Below are 16735 nucleotides of genomic sequence, written 5' to 3'. Positions count from 1 at the left end.
TGGTGTGGGGTGCAAAAAGAAAAAAAATTAGAAGAAAAAAAAGAATAGAGTTATCATTCCTTCGATAGATAAGAGATTTATAAAAATAAAAGTATTAAGCCAGGAAAATAAATAAGTAAATAAGTAAAAATTTCCCATCCTCTTTTTCCGAAAAATAATGAAAGTCTCTTCCCTTACCTTTTCTTTCTTTCTTCGTTGTTTATTTGTTTTTAATACCACATAATTACTGCCTATACCCCCTGAGTTAATGTACACTCAATCTTAGGTGACTTAAGGAAGAGTTAAAAAATATAAATAAGAAAAGTATCTTCGCTTAGTAAAAAGAAAATCTTCTCCTTTTGAGGGAGATTGGTGTAAGGCATTTGTGGAAGGTGGGAATTAATAGAGTTTTTTTTATGTGTGATTAATTTTTGTTCTTATTTTAATTCTGTAATTATTGTGATTAATATAATCATAATAACGATCTAATCTGTTAATTTTATATTTATTAACCCATTTTTTTTTAATTTTTGAATAATGATGTTTAGGAAATGAATGCTATTTTTTTTACTTAGTTTAAATGAGGAATGCATTTTCACGTAATTTGAAACGAATTTTTTTGTGTAAGCTTATGATTAAAATCTCGATTCAAATTTTATTATCTTTTGCCTCTATTTTTCATGCCATTTTCATCTATTTTACATGCTAATTCATTTTAGTTTTTTTTTTATTTTCTAACCATCAAAACAAAAAATAAATAAAAAATAAATCGAATTCATTAACATGTTTGTTACACCATTTTTTTTCCTTCAAATTTGTCATGAATATTTTTAAAAACATTCCTGTGAATATTTAAATATTTGGCATATTATTTAAGAAGTTGAAAGTCCTTTCATTTTATTAAAATTTGATTTTAAAGACTCGAAGTGTTCGTTAAATAGCTACACCCGAAGATGCCATGTCACACACTTCAGGCCACCGACAGCGATTTTCCAATCCAACTGTCTTCAACAACGCGCCTTTATGTTTAGCATTTCTTTAAAAAAAAACTTGTGTCTTGACTTTTTTTTAGTTTAGGTAACAAATTTTAAAAGAAATAAAAGTTTGCATTATAATTGCTACTAACTACAGCAAAAAAAAAAAAAAAATCACTTAAGAAGAGAGCGAATCATTAAAAGGATTGTAAATTAGCCCCCTCCCCCCAGCATAATAAATACACTAGTATTTTCAAAGTGTTTTGTTTCTGTACGATAACAAAAATCAATGAAGGATGTTGTTTGTGTTTCGTTGCTTTCTTTTGTTGTTTTGTTTGTTAAATTAATTGTTTTTATCAAATATTTTGTCTCTCTTAAAAAAAATAATAAACGAAGGACTATTAAACAGGCTTCCCAATGCAATCTTTCTAAAAATAGAACACTTTTAAGTTTAATTTCCAGAATAAGTATTGCTTACACTGATAAACAAACTGTAGATATCAACCGTGTTGTTTACTTTTCCGAATATTTCGCTGACTTCAAATCTGAAAACCCTCGATTGTGCATTGAGGCAATAAAGAATGGTCAAAACTATCAGCATATGAAAAAGTTTACCGTGTTTCAGTCTCTTTGGAAATCAAAGAGCAATAAAGTATGGTTTAATGATATATGATAAAATTTGGTAAATGTGGTAAGATTTGGTACTTTTATCATGATACCTTAAAGCATGACATCAGAACCATTTATTCCGTTAAATTTACTTCTCAGTTCTGTATTTTTTACTAAATATGGAGTAATAAGAATTTTATTGTTGAAAATCAGAATTTCTGGTAAACCCTTACCATATAAACAGAAAAACTACCAAGTGAATGGTTTACATACCATATATTTTTGATTTATTATCCAGAATTGTGGAGATTTTTTTTACAAAAATTATCATTACCATAGCTTTCTTATAATAACCTAGCACCGGGTGCAAACACTAAACAGTTTTTTCTCAAACACAAAGAGCGTGTGAGATTCTTTGCAATGACTTGCACTATATTCTACTGTATGAATGTTCAAAGCCTTCAAGCTGTGGAATGGGACATAAAATTGAAAAAAAACCTTAGATTAAGGAAGTTTATCCACTGTGTTTGAGTTTTATGTGTACATTATATCTTGAACTAGATATTTATATATGTATCTTGAACTAGATATTTATATATGTATCTTGAACTAGATATTTATATATGTATCTTGAACTAGATATTTATATATGTATCTTGAACTAGATATTTATATATGTATCTTGAACTAGATATTTATACATGTATCTTGAACTAGATATTTATATATGTATCTTGAACTAGATATTTATATATGTCTCGTGTAACTTATCTCACATATGCCATTGTACTTAATGTCTCACACTTAATCTCACATTTTCTAAACGAACGCTATGTTAATGAGTACTCCATGCAATAGTAAATAGTTCTAGAGCCGTAGCGGCTTCGGGGATAGAGCGTTCGCCTCTCAATGAGGTGACCCAGGTTCAAATCCCAGCGATAGCTGTTCGTTAAGAAATCTGCACCAGACTCGCACCAAGCACAGTGCCGACGTTAAATATCTTCAACGGTAGACGGATCATGGGTTAGAGTCCCCTTGCCGTCTGGCTAACTGTGGGAAATTTTTGTGGTTTTTCTATCTAGCGCAAATTTGGTTTAGTTCCATAAAAAAAAATTCTCTATGAAGGAAACTTTTTCTCATAATATTTGTATCAGAAGTTCCCCTGTCTTCTGGATTGGGATCAAAATTACAAGGTTACGGAGTTGAGCATTGGTAATCGTCAACTCGAAATTGGATCAGGTCGATGGTTATGAAAAAAGTTTCAGAGAATGTACACTGAATTGATATCCAGTATATGGTTTATTTGTGGTATTTACTGTTCCTTTTTTTCCGAAATTTACGAAAAATTATTATATTATATGAAAACGTTTTTTCCAGATTCACGACAATTAAAAGTTAAATAAACATTTTGTGAATTTTGAAAGATATCTTTGTTTTTGGCACAACTTGGTGGTAATTGAAACTGATGTAGCCAAATATTGCACCTTTTTCTTCTTTTAAAGAGCAGGGGTGATTAGTAATATCGCTTCCTCTCTTAAGGGGGAAAAAAAAGAAAAACGGTGTACTATTGAAAAACTTTCCTGAAAGAAAATGACCAAAAATACAATCTCGCTAAAAAGTGGACGTTTTAAGCTTGATTACCAGAACAAATTTTTATTTTTAAAACATTTTTTCCCTCCTAAAAGAAAAGCTTCAGAGAATGTCTTTTCTAAAACTTTATTTTTCTGTTCTTTATCCACATAAGTTAGATGATCGTTCTGAGGCAATCATGAAAGTCATTGTCTTATTTTAAACTGTACTGCCGGGAGTAAAGTATAAAAAAAAATGTGGTGGATAGAAAACGAATTTGAAATAAAAAAAAATAAATTAAGAGAAAAACTCTAGCCCGCGAATCAGCGAAAAACTACTTTGTAATATCGGTTTTAAATCCCCCGACCGATTTCGTTTTAATAGCGGAGTCCGATTTCGTAAATAAAACGGTCCAGTCCGTTTTTCTTTTCGTTTTTTTTTTTTTTTACCCCCCTTGATTTTAAATAATGCTACCTTTTTCATTCCGCCTAGTTTTAGTGGTTCTAATTATTCAGAAGTTTTAACATAACGTTAGTACTTCAGTATTAGTCGAAGAGTGTTTGGGATTTTGAGACGAACTTATTGGAATTGCACTTTGTGCAATTTAAAATGGAGTTTCACCGTTTTAATTTCTTTTCCATTTTACCTGTGTGCTTTGTAGGAATGCGGCGTGATTGCATGCAAATGTATTTATATCGCTCCGAATCCCGAAATCGCAGATTTATTCAGTTTTAAAAGTAGAAAATAATCATTTAGTTTGATAATAAAAAGGTTGTACTGTTTTACATTTAATAAAAAAGGAATCATTTAGTGTGGTAATTTTAGACGGAGTGATATTATTGGGAATTATCTATACTTTAAATACCTGCACCTGGTACTTCTTTTTTTTTAGATGTAAAGAGTAAATAAAGACAAAAGTGTTTATTTTTTCTTTTCTAGAGAAAACGCTCATGTGAATAATTTCAAATCACTAAGCGAATTTCAAGTGTGTAAAACCTTAAAAAATATTTAGTGCAAACATAAGAATTTAACTATTAAAAAAACTTGTGTAAATTAGGAAATATTTGGGAGTAGGAACGATGAATAATTATTAAACTAAAGAATAAAAAGCTATTTAACGTTATACATGATTAGAATTTTCAATATATAATTACAGTAAAATAACTGGCAACAGTCTGTCCATCCAAAATTAAACCGCTAAGTTTACGATTAGGAACAATTCTTTAAATTTACGGTTTTAAAATCGTTTACAACTGGTATGGTTAAAAAACCGTGAAAACAAAACTATACGCTTTTATAATGATTTACAACTAGTAGGATTTTAAAACAATAAGTTTGAAACTTAATTGCAGTTAGGTTATGTTAAGGAATGGATATTGGAGTTAAGTTATAGTTGAGTTGTACTTAGTCAAATGAACCAAGGCACCTGAGCTTCATTGTTTAGAAATCTAATTCTTTAACAATGTATATCATTTTTAATTTACAATGTGAACTAAAAGAAAAGCATAAACTGAATCAACCAATTGACTCTCGTTACTTTATTGGCTGGTTTAGTTTTACAGAATTCACTATGCTCATTTCTAAGGTATTTCATTTTCATTTTTCTGCATTTTTGCAATGAAGAAGATGAACAAATCAATTATAAAGAAGACAATGAAGCATCGAAGTTTATCTGTAATTTAAACTGCTCAAATGTTACCATATTCACAATATTTTCAATCTTATCAATGCTACAATACTTTTAAAAAACATTATAGTATTAAATAATGTAAGCAAAAGTAAATTTAATGACCTCATATTGATATATTTCTGAGAATTCTTTTAAAACAGAAAGTAAATAAAATCTCACCCTTTTAGTGAAAACGAAATATTTACCAAAACAACTAACAAATTTTGTTTACAGATTTTCACGATTTTATGTCATCAACTTTCTGAGAAGACTTATTATACTTTAAATTGTAGTAATTATTTATAATGACACGACACAGATTGTTCTTCGAATTTAAGTTGTCAAAACAATTCTAAAAATATTTATTTATCGTTAAAATATATTTAACTAATTAATTTCCTCGTGTGAATAAATAAATTGGATATGATTGCTAATATTTAAGGAAAGCCTTTAAACGACGTTTTTCGTGTTTATTTAAATGTATACAACACAATAATTTTCTGCGAAATTTGAAACTATTTCTTCCAATTTATTATCTTTTCTTTTTATGCTTGTTAGGGAAGTTAGGTTTGCATATTTCTCTTAATCAGCATTTATTATTTTTAAGTTAATGTTTTATATAGTGTAAGTTACGAAACTTATCTGTGCCAACAATAAATGTTTAATTACCAAAAAACTCAAGTCCTGTCAAATCCAGTACTTAAATCTTACTTTGTGTGCTTTGAAATCACCCCTTAAATGCAATAATGTTTAGTCACTTATTCATAGGATTAATAAATAAAAGTTATTACTAGTCCGTTAACTTTGTTGCTGGTTCGTTTACATGGCTCTATGAGATTTTTTTAATAAGTTTAATAAAGTGAATATAAATTGAAAATTGCAATGCAGAAAATGTGTAAACTTTTTGCAGTTATGATAAAAAGTGCGCAAACACAGACCAAAACAGGAAACCAAAAATTAGAAAGCAAATACAGCAAACAATCCTTTTACATCTACAATAAAAAAAAGAATGCCGGGGACCACTGATTATTTATTTTACAGGGATATAGGATATAAAATTATTTTTCAATATCAATGAATAATTAATGTATCTAAGTAATTTATAGTATTAAAATAAATATATAGTCAATTGGTTGTTCATAACTATGATTAAATGTTTGCAACGCAACTGCGGAAAAAAATTTTATTTTCAGAAAACACCAGTGTATTGTTATTTCGTCTTATAATTTAAAAACAATTGTAAAATTTACGGAAACCCTTTTTCTTCTTCAATTTAGTGTATTTTATATATTTCTCGGCTAATTATTTAATATTTATAATCAAACTTTAAATAAAACTGCTGTTAAATTAGTTTTTCAACAAACAATAATGTATCAATCTCTTTAACAGATTTTATTACTATAGTAAAATTTACAATGAAACTTTACATATAAAATTTTTTTCACTGTACTGTAGAAAAACATCCAGATCAAATTACGGTAAAAAGTTCGGGCACTTAGGGTGTCTGTACTTTTTACCGTAAAATTCATTTTTGCCGGAATATGTTAATGATAAAAAAAAAATCTGATATACAGTAATTTTTACAGTAATAATTATCATAAAATAACTGAATCGATCTATCTAATTAAATACAGTAAAATGTACGGTATAATATTTTACTGTAAAAATGGACTTTACTGTTAAAGGAATTTTACGGATGGTGTACCCAAAGTGCCGGTATTTTACAGAGAATTTTTTTTTCTTAGCAGTGTAATATATCGATACCTCTTCGTAAGATTTGTTAAGCACAATTACATGTCAAAAAAAAAAATTGTGGCAGATATTTTTTTCATTTAACACTAGTGTATCAATATCTGCTTAAGTGCTGTAATAAAATTCGTAACTACGGCAAACAACTTTGTTTCCAAACACAAAAGCCCTTGTATAAATTATTTAAACTTACTTATTTCAATTCATTACATTTCTAATTTCATTTACTGAACATTTAAATCATAAATCTTAAAGTACCAGATTTATTATCTGAATAGGATATTATTTGACAATATGGTTCAATAATTATTTCCGGTCATGTTTATTTACTTGATCTGATTGATAGAGTAAATGATGCGGACATTCGAATTAGTGTGTACTTAGGTGACGTAGATGATAAAAGGAAATGTCAATGAAACGGGAAATGACGTATCGGAAATAATGGTGGCTGAATAAATTTTATAGTTCGAGCATTAGTAAATGTCACATGGTCTAGGTCATGATGATGATTTTTTTAAAAAATTCTTTTCTTATTTAACATTTTTAAATTTAAGTCATTTTTATAATTATTTTAATATACAAGTACATTTATAATTATTTTAATATACAAGTGCAGAGAGCAAAAAATGGACCACTCTGGATGATTTTTGATTTAATGATTGAATCTTTATGTTATACGGCCCAATCAGACGATATTTTAATTAATGAAATCAGACACAAAAACTAACTTTCTTTGAATAAACATAAATTTTTTTCAACGAATTTGGAATGTTTTCCTCCAAAATATAGGGGGCAGCCGCAATCTGGATAATATAACATCCCAATAGTTAGGTCAGGAGAGCGGTCTAAAGTTTGGCACTCTTAAATGTTAATTTTACTTTTTGAGTATTTTGCCATATTTCGAGAACTATGATACGAAAAAAAATTCACATAATTTTAAAATCTGCTTAACAAAAGCCTTATTAAATAAAAATTTTTATAAATAAATGGCTTTTTTAAAATTAGATTTTCCAGGAAACTATTCGTTCGATTTCGCTTAAATTTTGTATTTTTCCTTACATAATTACATAAAAAATTATGTAAAAATTTGTATATCTTATAGTTAAAAATTTTTTTGCTGATAAATTAATAAAAAATAATAAATTATTATTTAAAAAAATATTTTTTATACGAAATTATCTTTTGGCTTATTAGAATTATATAATTCCGTGCAAAAATTCTTTCCTTTCACTTAAAAGGCTTTTGAAATGTAGGAGAATGTGTAAAAAGTGAAATTGACATGAAAAGGATCAAACTTTAGACTGCTAATCTAATGGAGCCATATTTTCTAAATTGTGGCTCGCCCTTTATTTTGAGGGTCAAGAATCCACATCTGTCGAAAAAAGAACGTTTTTGGTATTTCGTAAATTCGAGAAACTTAAAATATCATCTACTCTTATTAGTTAGCATATCTAAGGTAAGGCCTTCAAACCATTAAAATTGAGTTTTAGTACATGAAAATCAGACCATTAGTTAAAAAGTTATTCAGTGTCGTTCTATTTTTATTTTAAGCTCAGTACATAATGTATGATTGTTCTATGTATTCCAAAGAATATTAGAAATTATTATTTTTTTTCCAAGAAGGATGAATTCAGATTTGCGTAAAAGATTTTATTAATGACTCTAATCACAATTGCATCATTCATATATTAAAAGAAATCTAATCGTTTCTAAAATCGAATCAAATTAAAGACAATTGTAAAAAGTTGGGTAAGTAAAGTTAAGCCTTAAAAACGAATGCGTTCCAAAAATGCAGACGACAACATAAATACAGAACTGTCAGCCAAGCACTCTAAAATATCGATTTCCAAATACGTAAAAAAAGGGACAAAAAAATTAAACAACTACCTTTTTTAGCTCTTTTTTTTCCTTCCCTGCCTTTCACTCATTTAGATTTTTTTTCCCTCCTCTTTTCTCTTCACTTCACTTCCCGTCCCCGTTAAAACCGCTTGCCTCAGCAATTGCGGACCAATCAAGGAAGCTACAGCCTCTGCGTATAATGCGTTAAAGACACTACACAACCCGGCAACTGCTAATGCTTTCTAATTATTTCGGACTTCCAACAATAGGTGGCGTAAAAAGAAATGAGAGAGGTTTGGAAAAAAAAAATTAAATTGGAGTTTGGAGATTTAGAGTTGCCATTCAAAGTAAAATAAAATATTTAGAAAAAAAAAATCGAATGTATCGATAAAGAAGTAAACAGTAAAGCTAATGATTTAAACCGGCCCTGTTACCGCTTTATTCCTAAATTATTCGAATGTGGTAATAAATGCAACAGTATTTGAACTGTATAGGAAAGAGTTCCGATGATTTTAATGATTCGAAATATTGGTGAGTATTAAAGCATATTATCGTGCAAGTAAATAATTATTTTTCAAAATAAATAAAACAAAGTTCCCTCAATAACTATTTGTTGACAAAGGGGTCATGTAGGTCATGATATTCACAGTTTCAAGATCAACGGCATGATAGTGACAGTTAAGACTTTAACAATTAAACCACTGTTTAATTTATCATTCCTAACAAGCGGGTGCAAATTGTAATGAAGCTGTGTGGACTTAAAGCCACCACTATTGTCAAGTTCTTCACTACAGCTCAGTGTCTTAATTAGTGTGCCATCCCGAAGTACTCATAATCTAGTTAGTATCATAAGATAATATCATGATGTTTTAGTTCATATTGAACGGAAACATAGTTCAATGACAACTCAGTGTGTCAACTATTGTGCCATCGCAGCTCATTCACGATCTTGTTCTTCATGATATTACCATGATATTTCGGTTCATCTTGAACAGAAACATTGTTCATTGACAGATCAGTGTCTTAAGTATTACGCAATCGTGTAACATTCACTGTAAAGTAACATAAGATAATACTGCGATATTTTGGTTCATCTTAAACTGAAACATGGTTCAATGACAGATCAGTGTCTTAAGTATTATGCCATCGCGGCAAATTCACTACATAGTAACATACGATATCCCCGTGATGATATTTGGGTTGGTCTTGAAAGGAAACATAGTTTCATGACAGATTGGTGTCTTAAGTACTGTGCCATCGCGGCAAATTCACTGTAAGATGATATCATAAGATAATACCACGATATTTTGGTTCACCGTGAACTGGAATATCATTCAATGACAGATCAGTATCTTAAATGCTGTGCCATCGCGGCAAATTCACTATATAGTAACATAAGATAATAGCATGATATTTTGGTTCATCTTGAACGGAAACATGGTTGAATGGATGCTCAGTATCTTAATAGCTGTCTGACAACTCAGCATCTATCTAGCTTATTAAAGATGAAACGTGTTTAACCTTTTGCTTACTGCTGGTATATCATGTTGACCACATGTGGTGGTATAACATGACACATCGTAAGCAAAGGGGTATTTGTCTATCTTAAATTATTTCCAACATTTAAATAAATGATAAAGAAAAATTAAAAATATATTTTAAAATATTTATATGTGGAGAAGTGCAAATTTACCATCTTTTTTTAAAAAAATTTTAAACATGCATATTGTAATTTTTAATGCCTAAAAAATTAAATCCAAGTGGAAGCGCACACGTCCAAATAAATTGTAACAATAACAGATTCAATCAAAATACCGAAAAAAACCCCCTCTTTTATGCATTTTATTTTTGCAAGCATTATTACTCCCGACGTAAGAATAAATAAACTGAATAAAATCTGACAAAGATCCTATTTTGTCCTCGATTCTGACAACTTGAAAAAACCTCTTACAAAATGATACGCTATAAATAACTTATGCAATGATGAAAAAAAAAAAAAAAAATTGAAGATGATGCAAAGAAAAGGGCGTGAAAATATCTTTATAAAGTGAAAAACCCCGTCAAAGGCTTTCTTTCCCCTATTTTCTTTATTTTTCTCCCAACTAGTCTTAATCCGAAATACCTTGCCCTGAGTCAGCTCAAAAAATCGTGGTGTAAACAGGATAGTATCGATCTCTTTGAAAACAGTAGGGGGAAAAAATCCTTTAAAAGGGTTTTTTTTTTCTTATACAGCGGTTGCATAACACACTCGAGTTGTGAGGGTGGAGGAACCCTTACGTTTCGTTCTTTTTACGAGGATCGTCTGAAGTGGCGGTAATAGGCAATAAATGATTTTTTCCCCCTTCCTCACTTTAGGAGGAAACAAAAAACCACAACAAAATGATCATCGTGCTGCCATCTATTGGTTAGAGCTGAAGTAAATCGGTGGAAGAGACTTTGAAGGAGGAGGGGCTCAAATGAGTTTTTGGTTGCTTTTTTTGTTACCAAGTCGTGCGGTTGTTGGGAAGTTGGCGTTTACAGGGGTGGGGCGAAAAATGGCTGCGCGCGCTACCCAATACAAGAAGCGCTTTGCTCTCGTTTGTTTACGATAGAGCGCCAACTTCAGCGCGTTGTTCGAGTTGACGGCCGGTTCCCGTAACGGTCTTGTTCTCCATGTGCTTCATTTAAATATTTCATGTTTTGATTTATGACGAAAAATATTAAAATTCTCTTAAGAAAAACCAGTTTTTTTTACCGAAGAAATTAAGCCGCAGAAATTTCGAAGTCCTTTCTGGTGAGAATGTTTCTTAAAATTAAATTAATGTCTTTTTTTGTGTGTTAAATTTAACATTCAAATTAAATGATTTTCATAACTTACTCGTATTAATTTTAGGTGTAATGCACTGTTATATTATTTAATTATTATTATTTCCATTTTTTTTATCACTTTAAATCATTTCCCCCTCTCAATTATATTTTTCTATCTTTTCTACCCGAAATTGCTAAAATATAATTAGATCAATATATTCTTAATAAATAAAAACTTTAATTTATGTATAAAGATGCTGTTTAGTTTCACACATTTCAATCGGAAATATTAAAGATAATAAACTATATGAATCTTAAAACTCTTCATAAAATCGAAATTTATTCTTCTCTGATTGATTTAAATTAATTTGATTAAAAAAAATTATTATAAAATAAAATTATTTCTGATAAAATAATGTTTAAAATGAAGTTAATATATTCTATATAGAAATTACACGATTCGAAATATTTCTATTCATAATTTCGATTTTTTTTTTTACATCGATAGCAATGTTTATAACGAACTAAATTATACCTACATTTTCTAGTTTGTAATATTTAATTAGTTGCATTCCTTACTATTCATTAATTATAACTTTATGTAACGAAAAATTGGCTAAATTATCAACAAATATTTCGTGAGTTTGAATAAAAATATGTGTTTATATTTAATTATGTATTTGAATATTTCTTAAAATTTTATTAAATTTCTTTTTTTTTTTAATTTTAAGAAATAATATTTATATAAGTAAAAGTTTCCATTATAACAATAATGATTATGTAGTTTTCAGTAAATTGTAAGAAAAGAACGATTATAAGGTTTTCCAATAGTCTTAAGATTCATATCTAGATATAATTGAGGTTTATTTTGAAAACCTTAAATCTTCATGTATTCTGAAAACTCTACCAAATTATTTAATTTTTATTCTAAAATTTTTGAAATTAAAATGTGCTTCCACATAATATGCATTTTAAAATAAAACAGTGTGTGAAACACATGTGTTTGTTTTTTATCAACGCGGAGTTATAAGTTTAGGTTTAAAATTACTCCATTTAACAACTAATAAATCAACGCATATGAATTCTAAACTTAAGATATGGATCTTGCAATATTATGCACAATTTAGCATTTTATGATATTATTTAATTAAATCAAATAGGCAAAGTGATTCACTTGTTTGGTTCGAAAAAAATTAAATGAATTATTCAATTTTTGATCAATAAATAATTGTCACTTTATTCAACATTAATCTTTATCAGTATTTATTGTCTTTAACTTCATTTGTTACTTTATTGAATAGAATAAATGACCGTGCTTTAAAATTATGGCTTTAAATCAGATATATTATTTATATATTTAATTTTTATCCATTTTAATTTTCAACTTTATTATTTTCAACTTTATTTATTATTAGTTATGTTAAGTTAAACATTTTTTGATCTTAGCTAAACTGCAACTAAATTAACGAAGTGATTTACTTATTAAACAAATTACTATTAAAGCAAAAGAAAAAAAAAAGAAAAAAAAGAAAACTGTTCAAACACCAAATTCTTTTTTATAGAACAGAAACTATAGTATGTCCTTTTCTGTTTCTTTTTCATTTGTGCTTTATTCCCGTTTTTTTTTCTACTTTAGCTTACGTAGCATGAAATATTCCCGATCCTGTTTTTTGGAGATAACAATTATTATTTCTTTTAACATTGAATATCCTAAAATTTTTCAATATTATCATTATTCTTTTAAACAAAATCTTTTTGCGTATTTATTTTAAAAGACTTACTATTGTTAGTATTGAGGAATAATTGACCCTGTTTTAAAATTTTGGGATTAAAAATACCACCTACACAACGCTTTGATTTTTATTCTCAAAATTTTAAAATCACAGATATGCTCAAATCAAATTGAACGATTATTAAATGTTCAGGAAAATAGTACTTTTTCAAGCAATGATCAGTAGTGAATCAAATTTGAAAATTCACGTATTTGAATATGCATGCATTATTATTTTGTGTAGCACATTTGAATATATCTCGGTTTAGCGATCGATTAATTTTAAATATATTCTCGTAAAGGACAGAGAAATCTTTGAGTCAGACAAAAAGGTTTTATACTTTCAAGAAATAAGCTATCTGATTGCTATTATACATTTTGACACCAATTTATGATTTTGGAGTCTTTTTCTGTATGCTTCATTCCTGTTGATTTTAGAACTTTTCACTTTCAGTCTCGTTTATTGTAATTATTTTGCATTCTAATCAATTAATATTGGAACTTTTCACATATCTTGTTTATGTTTTCATTATTCTTAACTTCCTTTAGTTGTAAAATATTGCGTTTCTCTCTTATATTTTACGGGAGTTCATAAATCTATTATAGTATCTTCTACACAAAATTAAATTTAAGCCAATTTTATTTCTATTATTAAATTCGAATGTGATTTATTTATTTAATTCTTAACTAAGGTTTGATTTTCTATCATTTTAATCGTCTCATATATTATTTCATTTACTCTGTTATCTTTTTTCTACTATAAAAATATTTTTTCTAAACCTTACTTATTAATTATTCTATACATTAAATGTTGTTTAGCATTTATAGCATGTCATTTTTTATTAAATTCTAATATTTTATTCAATTGACTTCATATTTTGTTGAACATGAGAAAACCAACTCAGTGGTACAACTCTTTTGCTATATTATTTTTAAAATGTTTGTAAATGCTGCAAAACTTTCACTGAATAATTTTAGGTATTTTTAGGTGATATATAAATTAGAGCATTTCCACGAATTTCTACGTAGACGTCAGAAAACGATATTTTCAACAAAACCTTTTCTACAATTTGAGATTAGAAAATGATATTTTCAACTAAGTCTTTTCTGCAATTATAAATTAAAACTTGCATTAGGTTTATGTTTTTTTTAAATAATTTTCATGCTCATGTATAGTCAGAATCGGACTGCTTTCGCCAACAGTTTATCTATGCTACAGCTTTATAGTAATCTAGTTTCTTCCGTTATAATAATGATTTATTAAACAGTCAATGATAATTAATCTGGCTTTTGAATTTGATATCTTTTTACTTAGTCATTTATACTGGAATCATTTTTTTGAAAAAATTATATGTTTTGTGTTTATGTCAGTTAATTGTGAAATATTTGGAATTTATTACATTCTTATTAGAAAACACCAAACCTAAAACATCATCTGACAGCCAAATCGTGTAAACTTGGAAAATTGCCTGTTGGTAAATTGAGAACTAAGATTTATGACGGATTTTCATTAAATTTCTAAAAACAACATTATTTTTTTCTTCCTTTTAACGTTTCAATAAGTCTTCGTGTACCACTGTTAAACATTAATTGTGTCACAATATAACACGCATGCCCCAAGTCGCATCCATAGTCTATTAAATAAAAAATTCATTGAATTTGCTATGAATAAGCATCATTTTATAAATTATATGACCAAATCATTTCGATATTTATCTTAAAAAAAAAAAAAAAAGAATTTTGGGAGACTTTTTCTGTATGCTTCCTTCCTGTTGTTCATTCATCTTGTTTATGTTTTTCGCATTCTAATCAGTTCATATTTTATTTTATTTTGTAACCGTCGTTGAACATTCGACCCAATTTCGGGTTTGCGACTACTAATGTTCATAGCTTTGAATAGCTTTGTAATTTTTAACTCAATCCAGAAGACAAAGGAACTCCTGGATCAAGAATTGGGAGAAATTTTCCTTCGTGATGATCTTTTTGATAGAACTAACCCGCATGGAGAGGAAAACCTCCCAAAGTTAGCCTGGGAGCAAGGGGACTCTAACCCATGATCCGTCTATCACTGAGGATATTTACGTCAGCACTGTGGTCGGTGTTAGCCGCGTGCAGAATTCGTATCAACCATCATTCGCTGGGATTCGAACCCGGTTCACCTCATTGGAAGGCAGCGCTCTATCCCCTTAGCCACCACGAGCCAATCAATTAATATTGGAACTTTTCTCATATCTTGTTTATCTTTTTCACATTCTAATAAATTGATGTTAGGGATTTTTGGCATATTTTGTTTATCTTTTCCACATTCCAACCAATTAATATTGAAACTTTTCCCATATCTTTTTTATCTGTACCTCATTCAAATCAATTAATATTGTTAGAATGAGATAATATTTTTTACATATCTTGTTTTCATTATTGTTATTCTAAACTTCTTTTAGTTTTCATTCATCACGTTTCTATCTTGTATTTTGCGGAAATTCAAAAATCTAATGTAATACCTTTCTTTTCTATTTTTAAATATTTAATGTAATTTATTTATTTTTAAACTGCATTTGATTTTATCTATCATTTTAATCGTCTTATCTATTTTTTTTATTAAAACTTAACTGCACCATAGTATAGCGCGTGTGCCTAAGTTGGACATCAACTCCATAAGGAAATTATTGAATTTGTTATCAAAAAACGTTATTTTATAATTATTTAATCAAATCATTTAACTTTTTATTTCTCTAAAAACCAAAAAAAAAAATTTTTTTTTTCTAAGAGAACAATAAGATATTTCATTCCATTTAATAAAATTCTCTGTAAGCTGGATGAAAAGTGAAAATGGACATTGTAAGAAAAGCGGAAGGGATGCTCAAACGAGAAAAGAAATGGACAAATTCATTTGTCAGCAGACCCTGGAGGGGATATGGGGGGTTAGGGGTGGAGCTGTGAGGGCTTCATCCCTCTTTGATGAATCAAGAAACGTGTCTTTTCTTGCTAGAGGTAAAAAAATGATGCCTAGTGCTTACAACTTATATTATATGCCACATGAAGAAAGATCTTCTCTACAAACTGGAGCTGATATGTTTGAGTACCTATTGTCTTTAACTGTTATTTCACAGAAGGATTTCATTGATTTTGCTCTTTAATTATTATTTTCTATTTCATCTTCAAGCATATTTTGCAAATGAAGGCTGTTTTTTTCCCAGTGTTAGAAAAATACAACTTTTACTTTACACAACTGTACTACATAATATAGTGCTGTACTGAACTATATTTTAATACAACTTACGAAGGAATTCACTGTTAAGTTATACTAAATGTGTTTTATTTACGAGTACAGTACTGTACATAATACAGTATTGTACAGCTGTAGTGTACTGAACTATACTATAATACAACTTGCTACTGAATTTATAGTTAATTTATAATAAAAAAAATGTCTTATTATGTTTTATTTGAAGGAAAAATAGAATTTTGAAATTAGATTTGAAAATGTCATAATTTTTTAACACGCGCATGAATAATATAATTTTTTTCCCTTCGTTTTTTGACTTTTTTGAAATATAATTATGATATTGTATATTGCTCTGGAGAAAATGTAATCATGATTATAAATTTTTATAGAGCGGATGTAATCATGATTATAAATTTTTATAGAGTGAATGTAATCATGATTATAAACTGTTGAGCGAATTTTATCTTAATTATAAATTGTTGCAAATCAAATGTAATCATTAGAAAATATTGTAGAGCTGATGTAATCATGATTATAAACTTTTGTAGAGTAAATGCAATCGT

The 16735-nt window shown here is 28.4% G+C and overlaps 1 protein-coding gene across 19 annotated transcripts in view; it reads left to right on the top strand.

Moving 5' to 3' along the window:
• LOC107437615 (forkhead box protein P4) overlaps positions 1-16735 on the top strand; it is a 297109-nt gene that overhangs the window by 27938 nt on the left and 252436 nt on the right. For 7 of the 19 annotated variants that reach the window (XM_071186860.2, XM_087152135.1, XM_087152126.1 and 4 more), the window contains exon 1: positions 10868-11161. The exons of the other annotated variants lie outside the window; for them this stretch is intronic. The gene's annotated coding sequence lies outside the window, so the exon portion shown is untranslated. Of the gene's footprint in view, positions 1-10867; positions 11162-16735 lie in introns of those variants that run through there. 19 annotated transcript variants of the gene reach the window in all.

Source organism: Parasteatoda tepidariorum, chromosome 9 (assembly GCF_982258835.1).
Source record: "Parasteatoda tepidariorum strain Cologne lab strain chromosome 9, Ptep-v5.0, whole genome shotgun sequence".
NCBI classification, from domain to species: domain Eukaryota; kingdom Metazoa; phylum Arthropoda; class Arachnida; order Araneae; family Theridiidae; genus Parasteatoda; species Parasteatoda tepidariorum.
The sequence above is the reverse complement of the archived record's forward strand: the minus strand, read 5'-3'. Positions and strand labels throughout refer to the sequence as shown.